A 19,143-nucleotide genomic window follows, 5' to 3' on the forward strand; every position below is an offset into this window, starting at 1 on the left:
TTAAAACATACACTTAACATTTTATTCAAGAATACCACCATAAGTTAGCCTTAGAGAAATGAAAACTGTTCACAAAACCCCACATATACACTAATGTTACAGCTTTATTAATAATCCCCACAAACGGGAAGCAGCCAGATGCCCTTCAGTGGGTGAGGGGATCGACTGGGGCGCACCCGTATGACGGAGCAGTGCTCATCCATGAAGAGCACGGTATTTATTCTTGCAGCAAGATGCATGAATCTCAAAGGCACGCAGCGTGAAGGAAGCCAGACACAAAATGTTTTATGCTGTGATTTCATCTATATGACCTTCTCAAAAAACCAAAACCACAGTGACAGAGAAGCGGCTGTGGCCACCAGGGTTTGCAGTAGGAGGAAGGTGTGACTAAAAAGTGTACAGTGAGGAGGAGTTCTTTGCTGATGGAACTGTCCTGTGGGGTCCTTGGTCCTACAACCAAAAGGAACTGATTCCACCAATCTCCAAATGAGTGAGGAAATTGATCCTCTCCTAGGATCTCCAGAAAAATATGCAGCTCTGTCAACACTCAGATTTTAGCCCAGTGAGATCTGTCATGGGCTTATGACCAACAGCGCTGTAAAACCATACATTTGTGTTGTTGAAGCCATTGAATGTTCTGGTAATTTGTTAGGGCAGCAACAGAGAACCAATCAAGTGGTTAAATAGTCTCAGAGCAAGGAGAAGAAAGAGGGTAACAGCTATTTGCTGGCTAGCCAAGAAGAAGATTGGGATGTAGGGTTCAATATCAGATACCACAGGTCTGAAAATCAAGAATCATCTAGGAATTACTAGGTCCTGGCCTTGCTGGAGGCCATGGGAATGTTTACAGTCTAGAGGGATATATTGGGTGGGCCAAAAGGTTCCTTCAGATTTTAAGTAAAAATAAAAGACACATTTTTCATTTTCACCAAGAACTTTGTTGAACAACATATCCACCTTCTCGTTCCACTACCTTCTGCCATTTTTCAGGCAACTCCATAATTCCATCTTCCCAAAACTTTCTCTTGAGCAAAGAACTGTTCCAGGTGCCTTTTACGGTCGTCCAGGGAATTGAAATTTTTTCCATTAAGAGAATTTTGTGAAGACCGAAATAAATGGAAATCCGAAGGTGCAATGTCTGGTGAATCTGGTGGATGAATCAGAACTTCCCAGCCAAGCTGTACCAGTTTTTGCCTGGTCATCAAAGAAACATGCTGTCTTGCGTTATCCACATGGAAGATTGTGCGTTTTCTGTTGACTAATTCTGGACATTTTTTGTTGAGTGCTGCTTTCAGTTGGTCTAATTGGGAGCAGTACTTGCTGGAATTAATCATTTGGTTTTCTGGAAGGAGCTCAAAATAGAGGACTCCTTTCCCATCCCACCGTACACACAACATCACCTTCTTTGGGTGAAGACTGGTCTTTGGTGTGGTTGGTGGTGGTTCCTTTCGCTTGCCCCACGATCTCTTCTGTTCCCCACTGTTGTACAGTATCCACTTTCCATTGCCCGTCACAATTTGTTTTAAAAACCTGACATCTTCATCATGTTTCAGTAGAGAATCACACGCGGAAATATGGTCAAGAAGGTTTTTTTTTTTTTTTTTTTTTTTTTTTTCCGCTTAACTTAACGTGGAATCCAGCATCAGAGCAATTCACATAACCAAGCTGGTGCAAATGATTTTCAACGCTTGATTTGGATATTTTGAGTATGTCGGCTATCTCACGCGTGGTATAACGTTGATGGTTCTCAATTATTGTTTCCATTTGATCACTATCAATTTCAACTGGTCTATCCTGGAGCAACGTCCAGCGAGAAATCTCCAGCACGAAACTTTGCAAACCACTTTTGACACGTTGGATCAGTCACAGCACCCTCTCCATATACTGTACAAATCTTTTTTTGCATTTCAGTTGCATATAATAAAGCATAATACGCAGAAAATGTTGCTTTTTTCTTCCATCTTCAACATTAAAATGGCTACACAAAAATTCACCAATTTTGATAAGTTTTGTTTGTTTGTTTTGCGGTACGCAGGCCTCTCACCGCTATGGCCTCTCCCATTGCGGAGCACAGGCTCCGGACGCGCAGGCTCAGCGGCCATGGCTCACGGGCCCAGCCGCTCCGCGGCACGTGGGATCCTCCCGGACCGGGGCTCGAACCCGTGTCCACTGCATCGGCAGGCGGACTCTCAACCACTGCGCCACTGGGGAAGCCCTGCCTGTGAGTTTTTTTTCGGTACGCGGGCCTCTCACTGCTGTGGCCTCTCCCGTTGCGGGGCACAGGCTCCGGACGCGCAGGCTCAGCGGCCACGGCTCACGGTCCCAGCCGCTCCGCGGCACGTGGGATCCTCCCGGACCGGGGTACGAACCCGCGTCCCCTGCATTGGCAGGCGGACTCTCAACCACTGCGCCACCGGGGAAGCCCTGCCTGTGAGTTTTTTTTTCGGTACGCGGGCCTCTCACTGCTGTGGCCTCTCCCGCCACGGAGCACAGGCTCCGGACGCGCAGGCTCAGTAGTTGTGGCTCACGGGCCCAGCCGCTCCGCGGCACGTGGGATCCTCCCGGACCGGGGCTCGAACCTGCATCCCCTGCATCGGCAGGCGGACTCTCAACCACTGCGCCACCGGGGAAGCCCGATAAGTTTTTTTTTTTAATGCACACTGATATGACAGCTGTCACAATACAATCTAACAAAATGGTTTCGAATGAAGTTAAAGACAACTACGCACTACTAGAGCCATCTTATGGAAAAAAACCGAACGTTCTGGCCAACTCAATGTAACTTGCCTATGAGAATAGGGAATGAAGGCTTTTACATTTAAAATATAAAAATGAAATACAAACAGATATATGAAGGAAACGTCAAACATAAAGATAGAAATTTAAAATAAAATTAAGATTTGGAGGTCACTAATTAGAAAGGGGAGCATGAAACAGAGAAGAGTTCAGTGCTGACAGAAGCACCACAGAAGAGATGTCTATGGGTGTATCCTATGACGGAATTACATCCCGTTCCTCTATACATGTATGTCACGTAGTGATTTTATATTCAATGTATATATATATATATATATATATTTTTTTTTTTTTCCCCGTTGGTCTATAAGGAAAAGAAAATAGCATACTTTTCAGTAACAAACAGATTTGGATTTAAATCTTGGCTTTCCATATTTAATGTGTCATCTTAACAAGATACTTAACCTTTCTGAGGCTCCGCTTCCTTACTTGTGAAACGGAGCTAACACACCATCCCACAGAGTTGTTACAGAAGCGAAAGGACATGGTGCTCGGGAAAGCGGCGGCGGCGGCGGCGGGCCTGTGCAGGCGCATCCACTCGGTGTCACTTCTCGGGGCTGATGTGTGAGTGTTCATCACTGTGCCAGCCTTCCCAGCCCCCCGGTGCTTTTCAGAAAAGATGCACATCTCTCAAAACCCAGACTGGACCCGAATACAAAGCCCGAATGAAAGGTAGAATGAGCCTGACTCGTCCTTGCCCCCGGAGTTCCAGGTATGGAGACCAGCTCCGGGGTAAGGCTGCTGGCAGCTTGGAGCAGACCGCGAGGACGGTGACGGCCGTGCCCGAGGCCTTCAGGGAGGGGACGCCAGACATTCCATCAGACAGGCTAAGGCAGGGATGAAGGCCAGAGATCCGACAGCATATGCACTCTGTAGGCGGAATTATTACTGTTTCAGTGTTCCTCCTTTTGTTCTATTATTGTTTATTAAGAAAAATCTTTTTGAAAACGCCAACTCTTTTTTCAGATACACTAATGAAACTCAAAGGAAAGGGGGTTTTGCTTCATTTAGACCAGGATTAAAAAACCCTTTTTGATTTAAAGTAATTTTAGGCTTATAGAAAAGAAAAATAGCACTGAGTTCTTGTATACCTTTCAACCAGCTCCTCACATAATCACCATACTATTACGAGAACCATTATGATAACATGAATGCCGTACTATTAACTCACGTACAGGTCTTATTTGACCTTTGCCAGTCTCCCCGCTAACGTCCTTTTCTTGTCTGGTTCCGAAATCCATTCTGGATCCCACAGTGCATTCGGTTGTCATGTCTCCTTGTCTCCTCCACAATTTGACAGTCCAGTCAGTCTCCGAGAGGCCTCTGTTTTCTGTGACCCTGACACTGACAACTTTGAAGAGCACCGGTCATTTATTTTGTCGGATGCCCTCAATTCGATCTCTCTGGCGTTTCCGATGACGGGATTTTGAGGAAATACATTTGGAGCAAAACTGTCTCTGAAGCGATGTGCCTCTGTTGGTGCCTCTCAGCAGTGGCGCGCGGTGTCAGCGTGTCCTACTACTGGTGACATTCACCTTGATCCCCTGGTTAAGATGCTCTCAGGTTTCTCTATACGAGTTATTACGCCCTTCTTTGTAGTTGTCTGATGGGGAAACACTCTGTGATTATGGACGTATATACTTTTCTCCCATTTTACTTGCACACACTAATTTTAGCATCCATTGATGGTTCTTGCCTGCAACAATTATCACCAAGGCGTTTGCCAAATGGCGATTTTCCATTCCCTTAATTACCTCTTAATTTACAACTGGAGTAAGAGTATAAGGAGGAACTTTCCCTTCTCCCCCATGTATTAAGTATTTCTATCAATATGGACGAGTGGATATTTTATTTTATAGATTATAGTCCAATACGATCATTATCTTGCTGCCAAAACGGTTCCAGATTTGGCCATGGGGAGCTCCTTCAAGTTAGCTCTTGTGTCCTTTGACATGCCTTCATGAATTTTTTAGCACTTTCTTACTTATGTTCCAGGCTTATCTCATACTTCTCCCCACTCAGTTCTAGACTCAGTCGTTTATGCAGGGAGCCTTGGTACAGTCATTCTATAGGAGACGGTATGTGAATCCCAGACCCGTGCACTAGGTACACTCACTGCTCCTGGCTCTCATTGCTTCCATGCCTTCTCAGCAGACAGAGCTGGGAGATACACATATGTACCCTGACACCCGCATATACCCATGTGTAATTCTATATTTATCTTTATAGCCATAAAGAACCATGAGTTCACTCTGACACCTCTGATTCCAATCGGACAGCACAGGGTTTACTCTAGCCTCCTTTCTTCCCCTTGTTTGTAACTTCTTTCTGACAGTGAGAAATCTGGCTCTCATTATCCTCAACAAACGTATCTGTTCAATTCCGGTGTACACTTTACACATAAAATAGTTTCAAAATAACGCACACCTCTGTGAGTAGCGTTTTTATCAACTAGAGGGAAGGAAAACAGGGACTGGGGGGCGGTGTGACACTTGTCTGGGCACATCTTTCTGCACGGTACACCTTCACAGCCACGACACTGTCCCTGTCACCCCCCCCCCCATAAATCACTCAGCAGACAATAAAAAATGAAACACAAACGTCCACAAAGGAGCCTAGCTGTATTATAAATGAATTACGTCGCCCACGGAAGGGGGTGGGAAGACAAGAAAGCCCCTAAGTAACTGGGAAGCAGTACTTGGAACACACGCAGCGGAGCCGACGACAGAGGAGCTGCACACACTGCTCCCCGGGCGGCCCGTTTGTCCGGCTGGGATTTGCAGGGGGGCAGAGGGCACGGCTGAGCTTCACACTGGGCACAGCCCGGGCCCCTCCACCGGGGCTGTCTCTCAACACTTAGGTATTGAGAGGCACTGAAAGATCACCATTGCGTATCAGCGCAAATGGAGTTGGATTCCCTTATGAGTAGAGCTAAAAAAAATACCTCTGTGGTCATCTGTCCCAGTCTTTTCATTTTACAGACGCAGAAGAGGCGCTCGAGAGGCACAGCAGCGCAGGGAAGACAGAGAGCCGCGCGGTGAGCTTTTGCCACATCACACACCACCCTTGGTTGAAAAGTTTCCCAAGCACAGGTCAGGCTGAATCTTGAGACGTGAGGACAATCTGGCTCGATAATGAGTTATATAGTGATTGATACACTGTTTGCATAGACTACTTATACTAGTTTATTATAACTTGTATTCAAGAAAGCCTTATTGCTATGGACTATAAGATCAGAATTTTAGATGTTATTATTTTAGAGAAGTTTTCATTGACTTGGCATTTTTGTAAACACGTACATTTCTATAGAGTTTAAACAACTTCAAGTAGAAAAATGGTTAAGTCACTATTACTTGGGATCACATTTTAAACTCAGCAATCTTAAAGCATTTAGAAATAGTCAATCTATTAAATAATATTTTATACTATTGGATTAGTTTCATATACTTTTTAAAAGCTAAAAAAATGAGAGGCCTATAAGACAGGTGTCTCAAAAGTTAAGAGTGTGTATATTTAAGAACGTTTAACTGACACAAGCATGAGAATTTCTGGCTGAACCACAAGAAACTCTTGTCAGATAAGTATGACATGTTGGAACACTGCCAGGTTACACTATCTTCCCCACAAAAAAATGTCAAGTTTATAGTATTTTAAAAGAACAGGGCTTAAAGAATCTAGAAATTTCATTTTTAGTAGGGAACATGTCCTAGTTAATTTAGTATCTACGATGAAACTGTTACGTCTTCTCTATAATCTAAGAACTTGATCCTAACTTGAGATTTCACTCCCAGATACGAAGAGATTTTTAAAGGCGCTTACTGCATGATTAACATCTCGATAGCATATATTTTCCAATATTTTTAGACCCTTGATTTGCACTCTGCTGTGGCTGTGTATCAGTTTCATGTGCTGGTCTCTGGCACAGCTAAATGTCACTGACTGCTTTCTCCTTTAGCGTTTCCCCTCTTTCTTAAAAGTCTTTAAAGTAACTAATTGGCATAGATGGTGTGGCTCCTGTAGCTTTCCTTCCTTGTTTTGTTGTTTGTTTTGTCACACTGGGTGGTAGTTTATTAACAGGATGTACCACAAAAGTAAAGAGCACAGACCAGCAGTGGAGACAGGGCCCTGCCCCTGCTCCAGGGCCAGCTGCTTTGGTCAACCAGGTCCAATCTGACAGATAATTTTTCAAACTCAGCCACAAGGGCCATCTTGAGGAGCCATAAAACAATTCAAGGGTAGAAGTGCTCTGGATTGGAGGCCTCATTACATAAACTTTCATTTGAATGAATGATTAAGGGCCACTTAATGGTAGCCAACTGAATAAACCAGTAATAGTTACTAACCTCGATATTCATGAAGTTAATTTATTGAGGATTCTGAACCAATATTCCAGCAAAAAGTCTTGGTTGCCTTGCATTCCTGGGCAGTGTTGCAAATCTGCTGTGCCCCTTTTCACAGATGAAATTCTAAACTCTAGCAGTGGGAAAGGATATTTTTAAGTGGTGGAATGCCAGAATTATCCAGACTTGTGGTTTTCAGTGGCTGATACTGATTTTTCACTTTGGTCAAAACCATTTATCAAAAGAACGGTTTTATGTCTATTGGTTTGTTCTACTTGGTCAGGCAAGATTGTTTTGAACATGGTGTGACACACATAAACCTTTATTTACTTAGGTGAGGTAAAGCCTAGAATTAGCCCTTTATGTTGGTTTAGAAATATGGTTTATTTATGTAAGGAATGTATCTTCAAATTGAGGGTTTTTTCTTTAGAGGAGTTTTAAGCAGTTTTCAGTGTCTCTTTAACATATGTTCTCTAAACAATGCATGTTGAACAATAATGGCTCAAATGAAAATAGTTATGTTCAGGTAGGAATTAATGTGTAATGCTCAATACCCTATGACTTGAGTATCAAATTTACCATAAGATTTGGTCAGACAGAACTCGAGGTAGCTTGTACACAATACAAATTAGAAAGTATCGACAGTTCCTCTGTTGCATTAACTTTACCTGCCCACACTCATGCTTTTTGCTTTGTCACACACGTCATGGGAAAATCCAGAAGACGGTATATTCTACTGCATGTAGTCATATGTTCACTCTTGCCATTGTGCTTTCTTCCTTCCTGATGTCCCAAGATTTCTTTTCTATCACTTCCTTTCTGTTCAGAGAGCTACTTTTAGCCATTCATTTAGCGTAGGTGTGCTGGGGACAAACCGTCTTCGTGTTTCTTCACTTGAAAGTGTCCTGATTTCTTCTGCATCCTTGAAGGATCTCTTTTCAGGATATAGAGTTCCAGGTTGACAATCCTTTTCTTTAGCATCTGAGGCGTCCTGTTTCTGGCCGGCTCCATGGTTTGCTATGAGGAGTCTCTGTCACTTAAACTGTTTGCTCCTAAAGGTAAAGGCATCTCCTCTCTCCACCTTCGGGATTCTTTCTTTGGCTTTAGTTTTCTGGAGGTGGCCTATGATGCACCTCGGCCTGGGTCTCTGGATTCATCCTGTTTGGGGTGCGGGTGCGTGTCTCTCGCCACATCTTGGAGGACTGCAGCCATTAATGCTCTGAACGCTTTTCAGGCCCGCCCTCTTACTTCTCGCCTGGAATTCGGACGACAGGCACGGCGGGCCCAAAGGAGTCGTTCAGGCTCTGCTTGCTCCTCTTGCAGCCTGTCTCCTTGTGTCCTTCGCGCTGGGAAATTCACCTGTTCCAGCTGCAACCTCGCTGATTCCCCTCCCATCCTGCCACGCGGCCGAGGAGTCTGCGTGCTGAGGTTCTGAGTTTCAGTTATTGTATTTTTCAGTTCTAAATTTTCCACCTGGTGCTTCCTCGTATTTTCTATTTCTCTGTGAAGACTGTATCTTTCAGTTTGAAGCATGCTCACAATTGGGAGTTGAAGCACTTTTTATCATATGACCACACACGTCAGATAATTCTAGCATCTTTGTCACGTCAGTGCTGGTGTTTGTTGATTGTCTTTTCTACTTCAGTTGAAACTTTCCTGGCTCTCAGTGTGACAAATGAGTTTTGAACGACACTAGACATCCAGCTATTCTGCAGGGAGACAGAAACCCCGGATCTCCCGTGGGAAGGCGGGCACGCGCCCATTCTGGGCCGTGGCGGGGAGGTGCAGGCTCCTCCCTCAGCCTCTGTCCCCCACCTGGGGAGAGACGCTGCTCTTGACGGCTGAGCGGGTGGGGTCCAGGCCCCTGCCAGGCTCTCCTGCTCCCGCTCTGGCCGAGGAGGACGAGGCGCCTCACCACGGCGCCCCACGTGGTTTCCGCCGGCCCTGCGGGTGCGGGTGAAAACCTTCCATCTCCACCAGGCCTCCTAGCCGGAGCGGGTGGGATGCCTGTCGCCACTGGGGGTGGTGGCATGGAAGGCCAGGCTCCTGCGTAGTTTCCACGGTGTTCCCTGGTCACTGATGCTGAGTGGGGACCCCAGTCCCAGCTCCCTACTTGGTCTCTGACATCACCGTGGGGGGAGGTTCCTTTCAGCGAGTGTGGAAGGCCGGGCTCCGCACTAGCCTTTGCTGCTGAGGATGGACAGTGGGACTGCGGTCTTCCGGGGGCCGGGCTAGAGCCGTCAGTGTCCACTAGCCACCTTCTTACCGGGTGTTGAGGTTCTGACCCACAAGGGACACAGTGGCTAAGAGAAAGCCCAGGGGACTCACTGCTGGGTTGTTCCTCGGGTCCTGAGGCAACCAGCCTGCCTTCTTCCCTCCACCTTCCAGAGTCACTTGTTTACGTGTAGTAGCCACAGGTTGTGACTGTACTTAGCAGAAGAAATAGGGAAAAGTATATGTATTCCATCTTACCAGAAGAAGTCTCTAACGTTCTTTTTAAAACGGTTGATAAAAGGATTAAGTGATTATCTTATTTTACTGCTTCCTAGATGCCTTATACATGGGCCAGCCAAGAAAACTCCTTAATCTCTATTCATATTTTATATAAGAAAAGTTTAAGAAAAGAAAGAAAGCAAAGCGCCACCCAGATGGAGCTTACAGGTTGCTCAGATTTCAAAAGTAAATTTACAAAGAGCAGAAAGAATGTCACATAACCAAGGATGAATATAGGAGTTTAGACAATGTAAGGTCCAAATAGTGTCAGGAGGATAAAAAATGAAGAAGAACTAAAGCTCTCAAAACGTTAAGGAAAGCAAGGAAGGGAAAAACATTTTCTTGAAACTGATGGTATAATTGATGAAGATTAAAAACAAAAAAAGGAGGGCTTCCCTGGTGGCGCAGTGGTTGAGAGTCCGCCTACCGATGCAGGGGACACGGACGGGTTCGTGCCCCGGTCCGGGAAGATGCCACATGCCGCGGAGCGGCTGGGCCCGTGAGCCGTGGCCGCCGAGCCTGCGCGTCCGGAGCCTGTGCTCCGCAACGGGAGAGGCCACAACAGTGAGAGGCCCGCATACCACAAAAACAAAAAACAAAAAAAAATAAAAATAAATAAAAAAAGGAAAACGTCTTACGTCTTAACTCATTCACTCATTTGCAGGAGATTTCTTAAGCATCTAATGCGTATTAGGCGTTAGTGGCCACAGACAGAGACCATACAGCGTGTGGCCTCAGGAGTGTTTGGTGGAACAGAGTGATCAGTCAGTCACAGCACGACGTGGAAGAGTGACAGACAGACGCAGCTTTGCTGACACTCGCTCACTGTGTCTGCGGGGGTCAGACAATGGGTCACAGGGGAGGAGACAGACAGGACAGAAGGACGCCCAGGAGAGGGCACAGGATGTGGAAGCCTAGAGGAACGGGCTGGACACAGGGCGTGGTACCTCACCGAGCCTGGGAAGACGTGGTGGAGCTGGACCAGGCCGGCCCTGGTCTGTCGTGGTGCAGAGTCTGGATTCAAATCCCACACGCAGCCAGGAACTAACAGAATTAGTTTTGATCCTCTCTTCCGGAAAGTATGGAGTTCAAGAAGCAAAAGAGAATCAAACCCATGATAGATACATCACTGTACAGGAACACCTGGTCTCCTGGCTCATACAAAATTATTTTCAGAAAACATAGAAGACTTTGAGGATAAATCACTGACCTGAGCACTGGTTATGACCTTTGAGTAACAGTGGAGATTAGGAGATAGGGACAAAATCATTCAATTTGCATAGTCTACCTTTGACTTCCTTTTGTAAACTACAGATCAGAGATATTTAACTTCCAACCTGAGAATGTTTTCTAGAATAGATTGTAAAGGTACTATGTTGTCTGTACTTAAGAAGAAAAAGAAAACATTGACCACTAGCATTCGGGATGGGTTCAAAGAAAAGAAGTCATAGAAACTGGCCTCATATCCATTTTTTAAAGTATTACTAGGAGGCATGATGTCATATGATATTTATTTTTGAAGACATGGATGGATTAAAAATGGTTGAATAAATTTATTTAAAAAGTGGTAGGTTTAGAGCATGATGACAACAGAAGAAAGCTGGTACCACTAGGTCTGTCGCTGGCCCTGCCCATCATACTTCTGGATGACAGAGGGAAATGGACACGACAAAAGACAGAATCAGACTCAAAAATGGATACGAGTGGGACTGGTTCCAACAAGATTACGAGTAATAAATGTGTCATAATCAGCTCCCTCCAAACCTAACTGTGAAATGGAAGAAACCATGGGATCATCTTAAACCCCTCTTCTTCTCACAGTCCTGATACAATCCGTCAATAAACCCTAGTGACTCTACTCTCAAAGTACAGCCAGAACTTGGTAGCCCTCACCGCCTTTACTCCTACTGTCCGGATTCAAGCCGCTGCCCTGGGGTACGGTAATAACTCTTCTGTGCCTACCCTTGGCCTCTAGGGTTTATTCTCGATACAGCGGCCAGAGCGCTCCTTGTGAAATGAAAATCAAACCGCACCACGTCTCCGTTCAAGTTCTTCTGGTGTCTCCTCATTCCGACGAGTAAAAGTGTGTCCAGTAGCTTCTAGGACCGCCCAGTGCCCTGGCACCTCACTGCCTCTCCAGCTTCACGTCTGCAGATCGCCCCCCCCCCCACCAGCCTGCTGGCCAGGCTCCGCAGACGCCAGGTTAAAAAGCACGGCGACTCTGGGGCACAGACACACTATGGAATGTAAAACAGGTCACTAACAAGGACCTGCTGTGTAGCACAGGGGACTCTACTCAATGCTCCGTAATGGCCGATACGGGAAGAGAATCTGAAAAGAGAGAGTGGACACGTGTAGGTGTAAACGGAGTCACTGTGCTGCACACCGGAAAGTAACGCAGCAGCATATGGTACATCAACTCGATTCCGATAAAAAAGGAGAAATCGCAGTGATGTCCTGTGGCTTTTGTGTGCCCCCTGATATGAAGGGACGAGAAGGCTACTCTACCACGTTATTCTTTGCAAAATCCCACACCCTTAGTCTAATTATGGAAAAATATCAGACCAACCCAAATTGGAGGATGTTTGACAAGTACCTGACCAGTACTCCTCTGTCAGGTCACGAGAAACAAGGAAAGATGAGAAACCGTCACAGACCGGAGGAGACTAAGGAGACCAAACCAAATGCAATGTGTGCCCCGGGCGGGACCCCGGAACAGGAGGACGTGCGTGGGAAAACCTGTGACATCCAAATAAAGTCTGGGGTCTAGGTAACAAAAGATGGAGTCTGCTAATCCATGAACATGATAGATTTCTCCATTTACTGAGGTACTTGCTAATGCCTCTAATAAGGGTTTATAATTTGTTCGTGTGGTCTTCCACATCTATTTTCATTTTTTAACTTGCTGATGTGTACAAGGATGACTTTAAATTCAGTAGATCATTTGTAGTCAGCAAATTTGTCAAATTCTCTTACTACTACTAATAATTCATCTGTAGATTCTTTTTTATATATACAGTTGTATCGTCTGTAGATAATGAGAGTTGTTCTTTCCTTTTTAACTGCTATCTTTCTGGGTCTGTTCTGTCTTACTGCACCGGCAGCACCTCCAGGAGAAGGCTGAGGAGAGCGGTACACGTCCTAATCACCAAGGAAATGTTCTCGTCATTTTGTCATTTAAGCATGATGTCTGTGATAGATTTTACATACTTCCTTAGATCAAGGAAGTACCTAATTCGTTAGTTTTTATGATATCCATTCACAGGTACTGAGTTTTAATAAACATTTTTTTCTGTGTCTGTTGAAGTGAATTTTGAGTGTTCTCCTTAAGTCTGGGTTAAAGTGGTATTTTTAAATTTTTATTTTAAAAAAATTTTTATTTTTGTAAAGATATTTTTTTGATGTGGACCATTTCTAAAGTCTTTATTGAGTTTGTTACAATATTGCTTCTGTTTTGTATTTTTTGGTTTTTTGGCCACAAGGCATGTGGGATCTTAGCTCCCCGACCAGGGATGGAACCCACACCCCCTGCACTGGAAGGTGAAGTCTTAACCACTGGACCTCCAGGGAGGTCCCTAAATTGTTTTAAATGTTATTCTGACCTTGCATTTCATACACGTACATGCATGTATACTCTATCGCTAATATCTTGTTTGGGACTTCTGCGTCTGTGTTCTGAGCAAGTCTGTAATTTTCCTTTCTTATACTGATCTGGTTTGGTATCAGGATTATGGTAGCCTCATTTAAAGAGTTGGGGAATCTTCTCTCTTACACTAGTCTTTGGAAGCACTGTCTAAAAGTCTAATTATTATCTCCCTGAATATTTAGAAGAATTTACCAGTGATGTCATTTGGGCTAGTTTTCTTTGTAGAGGAGGAAAAAATTTATATATATACATACACACACATACGTACACATATCAAATTATCATGTAGAAAAATTTACTCTTTTTTTCTTTTGGTGTACAGTTCTATGAATTTTAACACATCTGGATTCACGTAACCACCACCAAAAATAGGACACGGAACAGTCCCATTCTCCCCAACACTCCCGGGTGCTACCTATCCCTTTAGGGTCACACTTGCCCTTTAGCCCTTGGCAACTACTGATTTGTTATCTAGCATATACAGTCTGACTTTTTGAAAATGTAAGGTATGTGGGCTCGGACAGTATGTATAACCTTTTGAGACTGGCTTCTTTCATCCAGCATAAGGCCTCTGAGATTCATCCAAGTTGTTGCTTGTGTCAGTAGTTTGTCCCTTTTCATCACTGAGTAGTATTCCATCTCATGGATGTACTACAGTTTCCTTACACTTTCACCTGTTGAAGGACAATGGGTTGCTTCCAATGTTTGGAACTTATGAATAGAGCTTCTAACATCAGCGTACAAGTTTTCATGTGAACCTAAGTTTTCATTTTCCCAGGGAAAATACCCAGGAGTGGGATTGCTGGGTCATATGCTAAGTGTATATTTAACTTTATAATAAACTGCCAAACTGCCTCCCAGAGTGGCATAGCATTTGCAATCCTAAGAGTCTCAGCTGCTCCATATCTTCACCACTCCTTTGTGGTGAGGTTATAGAACTATTCCTGTTTTCCAGTTCTTCCTGAGCCAGTTCTGGCTACGAATTTCTAATATCCTGTCCCACATTTCCCCTGTAAACTTGTTAATGTCTGTAGTATCTGTAGTTATGTCCACTCTTTCATCCTTGATTTTAGCTATTTATATTTTCTTTTTTTCCTTGATCAATCTCATCAAAGGTTTGTAAATACTAATGTTTTCGAAGAATAAAGTTTTGCTTATGTTGATTTTTTGTACTGTATGTTTATTTTTTTTTCAAAGACTTTTTTTTTTTGATGTGGACCATTTTTAAAGTCTTAATTGAATTTGTTACAATATTGCTTCCGTTTTATGCTTTGGTTTTTTGTCCGCAAGGCATGTGGGATCCTTAGCTCCCCAAACCAGGGATCGAACCTGCACCCCTGGCATTGGAACCACTGAACTGCCAGGGAAGTCCCCTGTAGGTTTATTTTCAATTTTATATTACAGTTGATCCTTGAACAACACAGGGTTGAACTGCACAGGTCCACTTACATGCTGACATTTTTCAATAGTAAATACTACAATACTAAGCTATTTGCAGTTGACTGAATCCATGGATGAGGAGCTGCACGAACGGGGGGACCCGCATGCACTGAGGGATGCAGGCATGGGGGGACAGTACACACGGCGGGGACCACTCACGTGGTTGGGGGGAAATTGCAAGCACGGAGGGCTGACTAGGCTGCAAGGAGGGTCGGCACCCTGACCCTCACATTGTGCAAGAGTTAACTGTACTTATTTTGTTTTGTTTTCTTTTACTTTCAAACAACTCAGTTTGCTGTTCTTTTTCTAAGTTCTTAAGATAGATGTTTATTAGTTCATTAACTTTGAGCCAGAAACTTTCCTAAAATATGTACTTAAAGCTCTAAATTTTCCTCTAGAAACTGCTTTAACCACATCCTACAAATTCTGATATAGAATATTTTTACCATTCAGTTCAAAATATTTCCTCATTTTCATTACGATCTCTTTATTGATCCATGAACATACATTCAAAAGTGTGTTCCTTAAAACTCCCAAACATAATATTCTATTTATCTTATTTTATAGCTTAATTGTATTGTGTTCAAGGAACATGCTCTGTATGATTTTATCCTTTGAAATTTGTTGAGATTTGCTTTACGACCCTGTATATGTTCAATTTTTACAAATATTCCAAATAGCTTGAAAAAATACTTATTTTGCAATTACTAAGTACACTGTCCGTATATCTTTTCAAATCTTCTGTATCCTCATTGGTTTTGTGTGATTGGTTATTCCATCAATGACTAACCAAGGTATGTTAAATCCTCAGCAATGACTGTATATTTGTCTTTTTCTCTTTGTAGATTGTCTATTTTTTCTTCACATATTTTTGAGGCCTTGTTATTAGGTACAAACACATTTAAAATAATATCTGATCAGTGAATTTAATCTTTCATCATTATAAAATGATCCTGTTATCCATAATAATGCTTTTAGCCTTCAAGTCTACATCATCTGCAATAAAGTTAGCTACACTTGCTTTTTTTGTGAGTATTTTCATGGGAAATACTACCTGTTTATCTATCTTTACCATGTACTTGTCATTTTCTCTGTTCTTCTTACACCTCAGACCTCTATCAAGGATTCCCCTCTTCATGACGAAAATATATTCTTTAAGACTTGCTTTAATAAGAGTCTACTGAGAACACATTTTCTGTTTCCATTGCCTGAAACTTGTCTGAAATCATCACCTCCTTTCTTAAAAGATATTTTGTGAAGTACAGAATTCTGTATTGGCAGGCATCGTTTCACTGTGTCTGGCTTCCACTGTTTTTACAGAGAATTCAGCTGTCGGTCCAACTGCCACCCTCTCAAACATAATCTGAATTTGGGGGGTTTACTTTTAAGAGTTTTATTTTTGTCTTGGATAATCTGTAATTTCACCATAATGTGACTGGCGATAGATTTATTTATCCTTCTTGAGATCCACTGAACTTCTTGAATCTGTGGTCCGGTGTCCTTCATCAAGACTGAAAAAAATCTCAGCCATTATCTCTTCAAATACTGCTGTTTCCCTGTTCTCTCTTCTCCTAGAATTAAGAGTAGAAGAAACTTCTATTCTATCCTTCATGTCTCTTATCAGGATTTTTCTATCTGTCTCTCTGAGTTGCATTTAGTATAAATTTCCCCCTATATTCCAATTCATTAATTCTTTCTTCAGCTCTGTTTACTTTAGTGTTAAACCTGTCCTTTGAATTTGAATTTCTATTATTCTATTTTTTTAATTTTTAGAAGTTATATTTGGTTCTTAAAATCTGTTGGTTCATTTTTTTCTACCACAGCAGGTAATTTCAAGTTTGCATATGTTTTCTTTAAACATGACAGTCATTTTATAATCTGTATCAGATAGTTAAAGTCCTTACAGGTCAGTTTCTGTTTCCTTTTGTTTCTGGTAATTCTCACTCACATTGCTGTCTTCTTACTGAATTATTTGGGAAACTTCTACAGTGCTAAGATGAAGGTATGTTCCTCCAAAAGATTTGGCTTTGCTTCTGCTTGGTGTCTATGGGTAGGGCAGCAGGTCCACTTTACACTCAATTATGGCTTGAACTTGATCAGGCTGCCCAGTAATGTGAATCTGAGCTATAAATCAATGCATGACAGCTTGTGGTTACTGTTTCTCAGAGACAATCCTCCATTCCCCCAATCCCTAGTCAGGGCAATTTTGTTTGCTAATTCCTGAGGATGGTAGGGGTGGTAGAGGGTTTGCTTTTAGTTCCTCATAGTCAGGATGTAGTCCATACTAGGGGAGGATCTGCTACTAACTCTTTGGTGATCCAAGGCTTTGTTTCTTCTCAGAGGCCTGAAAACCACATCTTAGGTTACCCTTGTGAGGCAAATGTCCTTGAGGCCAAAGAGTCTTCTATGCTGTGCTCTTCTGACCTCTATGGCTTCCTGTATCCACTTAGATTTATAAACTGTTAATGTCTTAACTATCTAGTTAGCTCTTTAAATCTTTCAAGAAGATTTCTTTCTTCATTTAAAAATTTAATACCATTAGTTACTTTCAGTGAGAACACTGATCCAAATAATCTATCCCAACATATTTTCGGAAACAGAACCTCTTCATTGATTTTTTTTCATCTTTCTTTTTACCTCTATCTCATTCTCCTCATCTCCCCCTTTTCCAGACAAATCATTTCTTTCTTGCTTCTGTATTAAGACTCCGGATCAATGACGCCAGTGGGTCAGTCCTGGCCACCAACAGTAAATACTTAAGAAACAGTTGCTCCCCAAAGTTCCGAGCTCAGTATTACAATTTAACAGGTTATCAGCCCTGCTGTGATAGTAAATAAGCAAGTTAACTTCTCTGGGTTTTACTTTCCAGAAACCTGGGAGTTATGTCAGCCTTTCTTTCTCAATTACACAGAATTACATGGAATCAACCAAATTTAATATATTTTACCCCCTACATTTCTGTCAAATCTCTCCCTTTTATTCCCATCCCAAGGCCCACTTCTTCAGTTCAAAAACCCTCATCACTGCCTGAACTACTAAGCCTCTTTACGGAGGACACTACCTCCTACCTCTAGACACCCCTGCTCCTAGGATTCTTTTTCCATATTGCTACCAGACTTATTTCTGAAGTACATATCAGTGCTGTTATTCTCACAGCTTCCAGGATAAAGTTCAAATTCCTTGACTTAGCACATGATGCCCTTCATAGTCTTTCCCTTGTTTACTTCTCTGAGCTCATTTTCTGCCAACCCCATTTGTTCAAATCTTTGTGGTTTCACGTATGTCGTGCGTTCTGCTGCAAGCACCTCCTCTGCCTCCCCTTTGCCTACCGAACCTCTACTGGTCCTTTGTGACTCAAGCCCAGCACTGTTTCACTCGGAAATTCCTCTAGGACTTCTCCTCTCTCGGGTGTAGGTGTTCCTTCCTCATGTTTCCACATAACTCTTAAATTTACACCTACATTGAACGATAACGACTTTGTGACTTATTTCCCTCTCCCACATTAAACTGTAAGCACTTTTCACACAGAGACAGTCTTATTCCAGTTTGCAACCCCATTCCTGCAGAGCTGCCGAATGGACAGATGAGTAACGCCATAAACTGAGGGGCTGATTACGTGATTCCAGAGGTCCTCTGTTAGCTATAAAATTTGTTAACTCCTGTCACCCTGTGCCTACTCTTTGGACTCTTATCTCAGCTTCCACATTTGGTTACCCAGATTCTTGGACCTGCATACCTGACCCTTTTCCCCTGACTGTCTAGCCTGAATTTTGATATCCTATTGAGATGACTTCCCTGAATTTGAATCTTGCTGGGCAGCTTCTCTCTGCCTGACCTTGAACTTGGTCCCTTTACCTGCTCCTCTCTGCCTCTGCTGATGCCCCTGAGCGCGATCCCCGATCCCTCTAATTCACAACAGCTGCCATGTCCACATCCTTCTGTTTTTACCCCACTGTTGCTTAAATTCTCACAAAATAGGCTAAATAGTTTATCGGGAAAAGTAGAAAGGAGACATTTTAGAGCTGGAAGAAAAAATACGTTCATTTGACAGATGAGGAGGAAGGTTAGACATAATGTCTGCTCACTGAAAGGGCACTAGTGGAAGCTCCTTTCATTGCTCCTTCCACTCAACCGTGCTTTACTTTTGTAAAGGATTTACTCGAGGAGAAATTTAAAGCAAGTGAAAGAACCAAGTGAGAGAGAGAGAGAGAGAGAGAGAGAGAGAGAGAGGGAGGGAGGGAGGGAGGGTGGGTGGGAGATGCTTACAAACACTAAAAATATTCCCATGATTTACCTGCGTTTGGGATTTTTGCACACTGAATTATCTTATAATGTTACTATACTAAAATATACTTTGTTGGTTTCTAAGTAGATTCTTCATTTGAGGTCACAATATGAAATTAAAGATAGGTTCAATTACATCAACAG

The 19,143-nt window shown here is 43.0% G+C and overlaps 1 protein-coding gene across 11 annotated transcripts in view; it reads right to left on the reverse strand.

Moving 5' to 3' along the window:
* Positions 1-19,143, reverse strand: part of ZEB1 (zinc finger E-box binding homeobox 1) — a 203,587-nt gene that overhangs the window by 59,919 nt on the left and 124,525 nt on the right. The window lies entirely within an intron of this gene.

Source organism: Kogia breviceps, chromosome 3, assembly GCF_026419965.1.
Source record: "Kogia breviceps isolate mKogBre1 chromosome 3, mKogBre1 haplotype 1, whole genome shotgun sequence".
Taxonomy (NCBI): Eukaryota; Metazoa; Chordata; class Mammalia; order Artiodactyla; family Physeteridae; genus Kogia; species Kogia breviceps.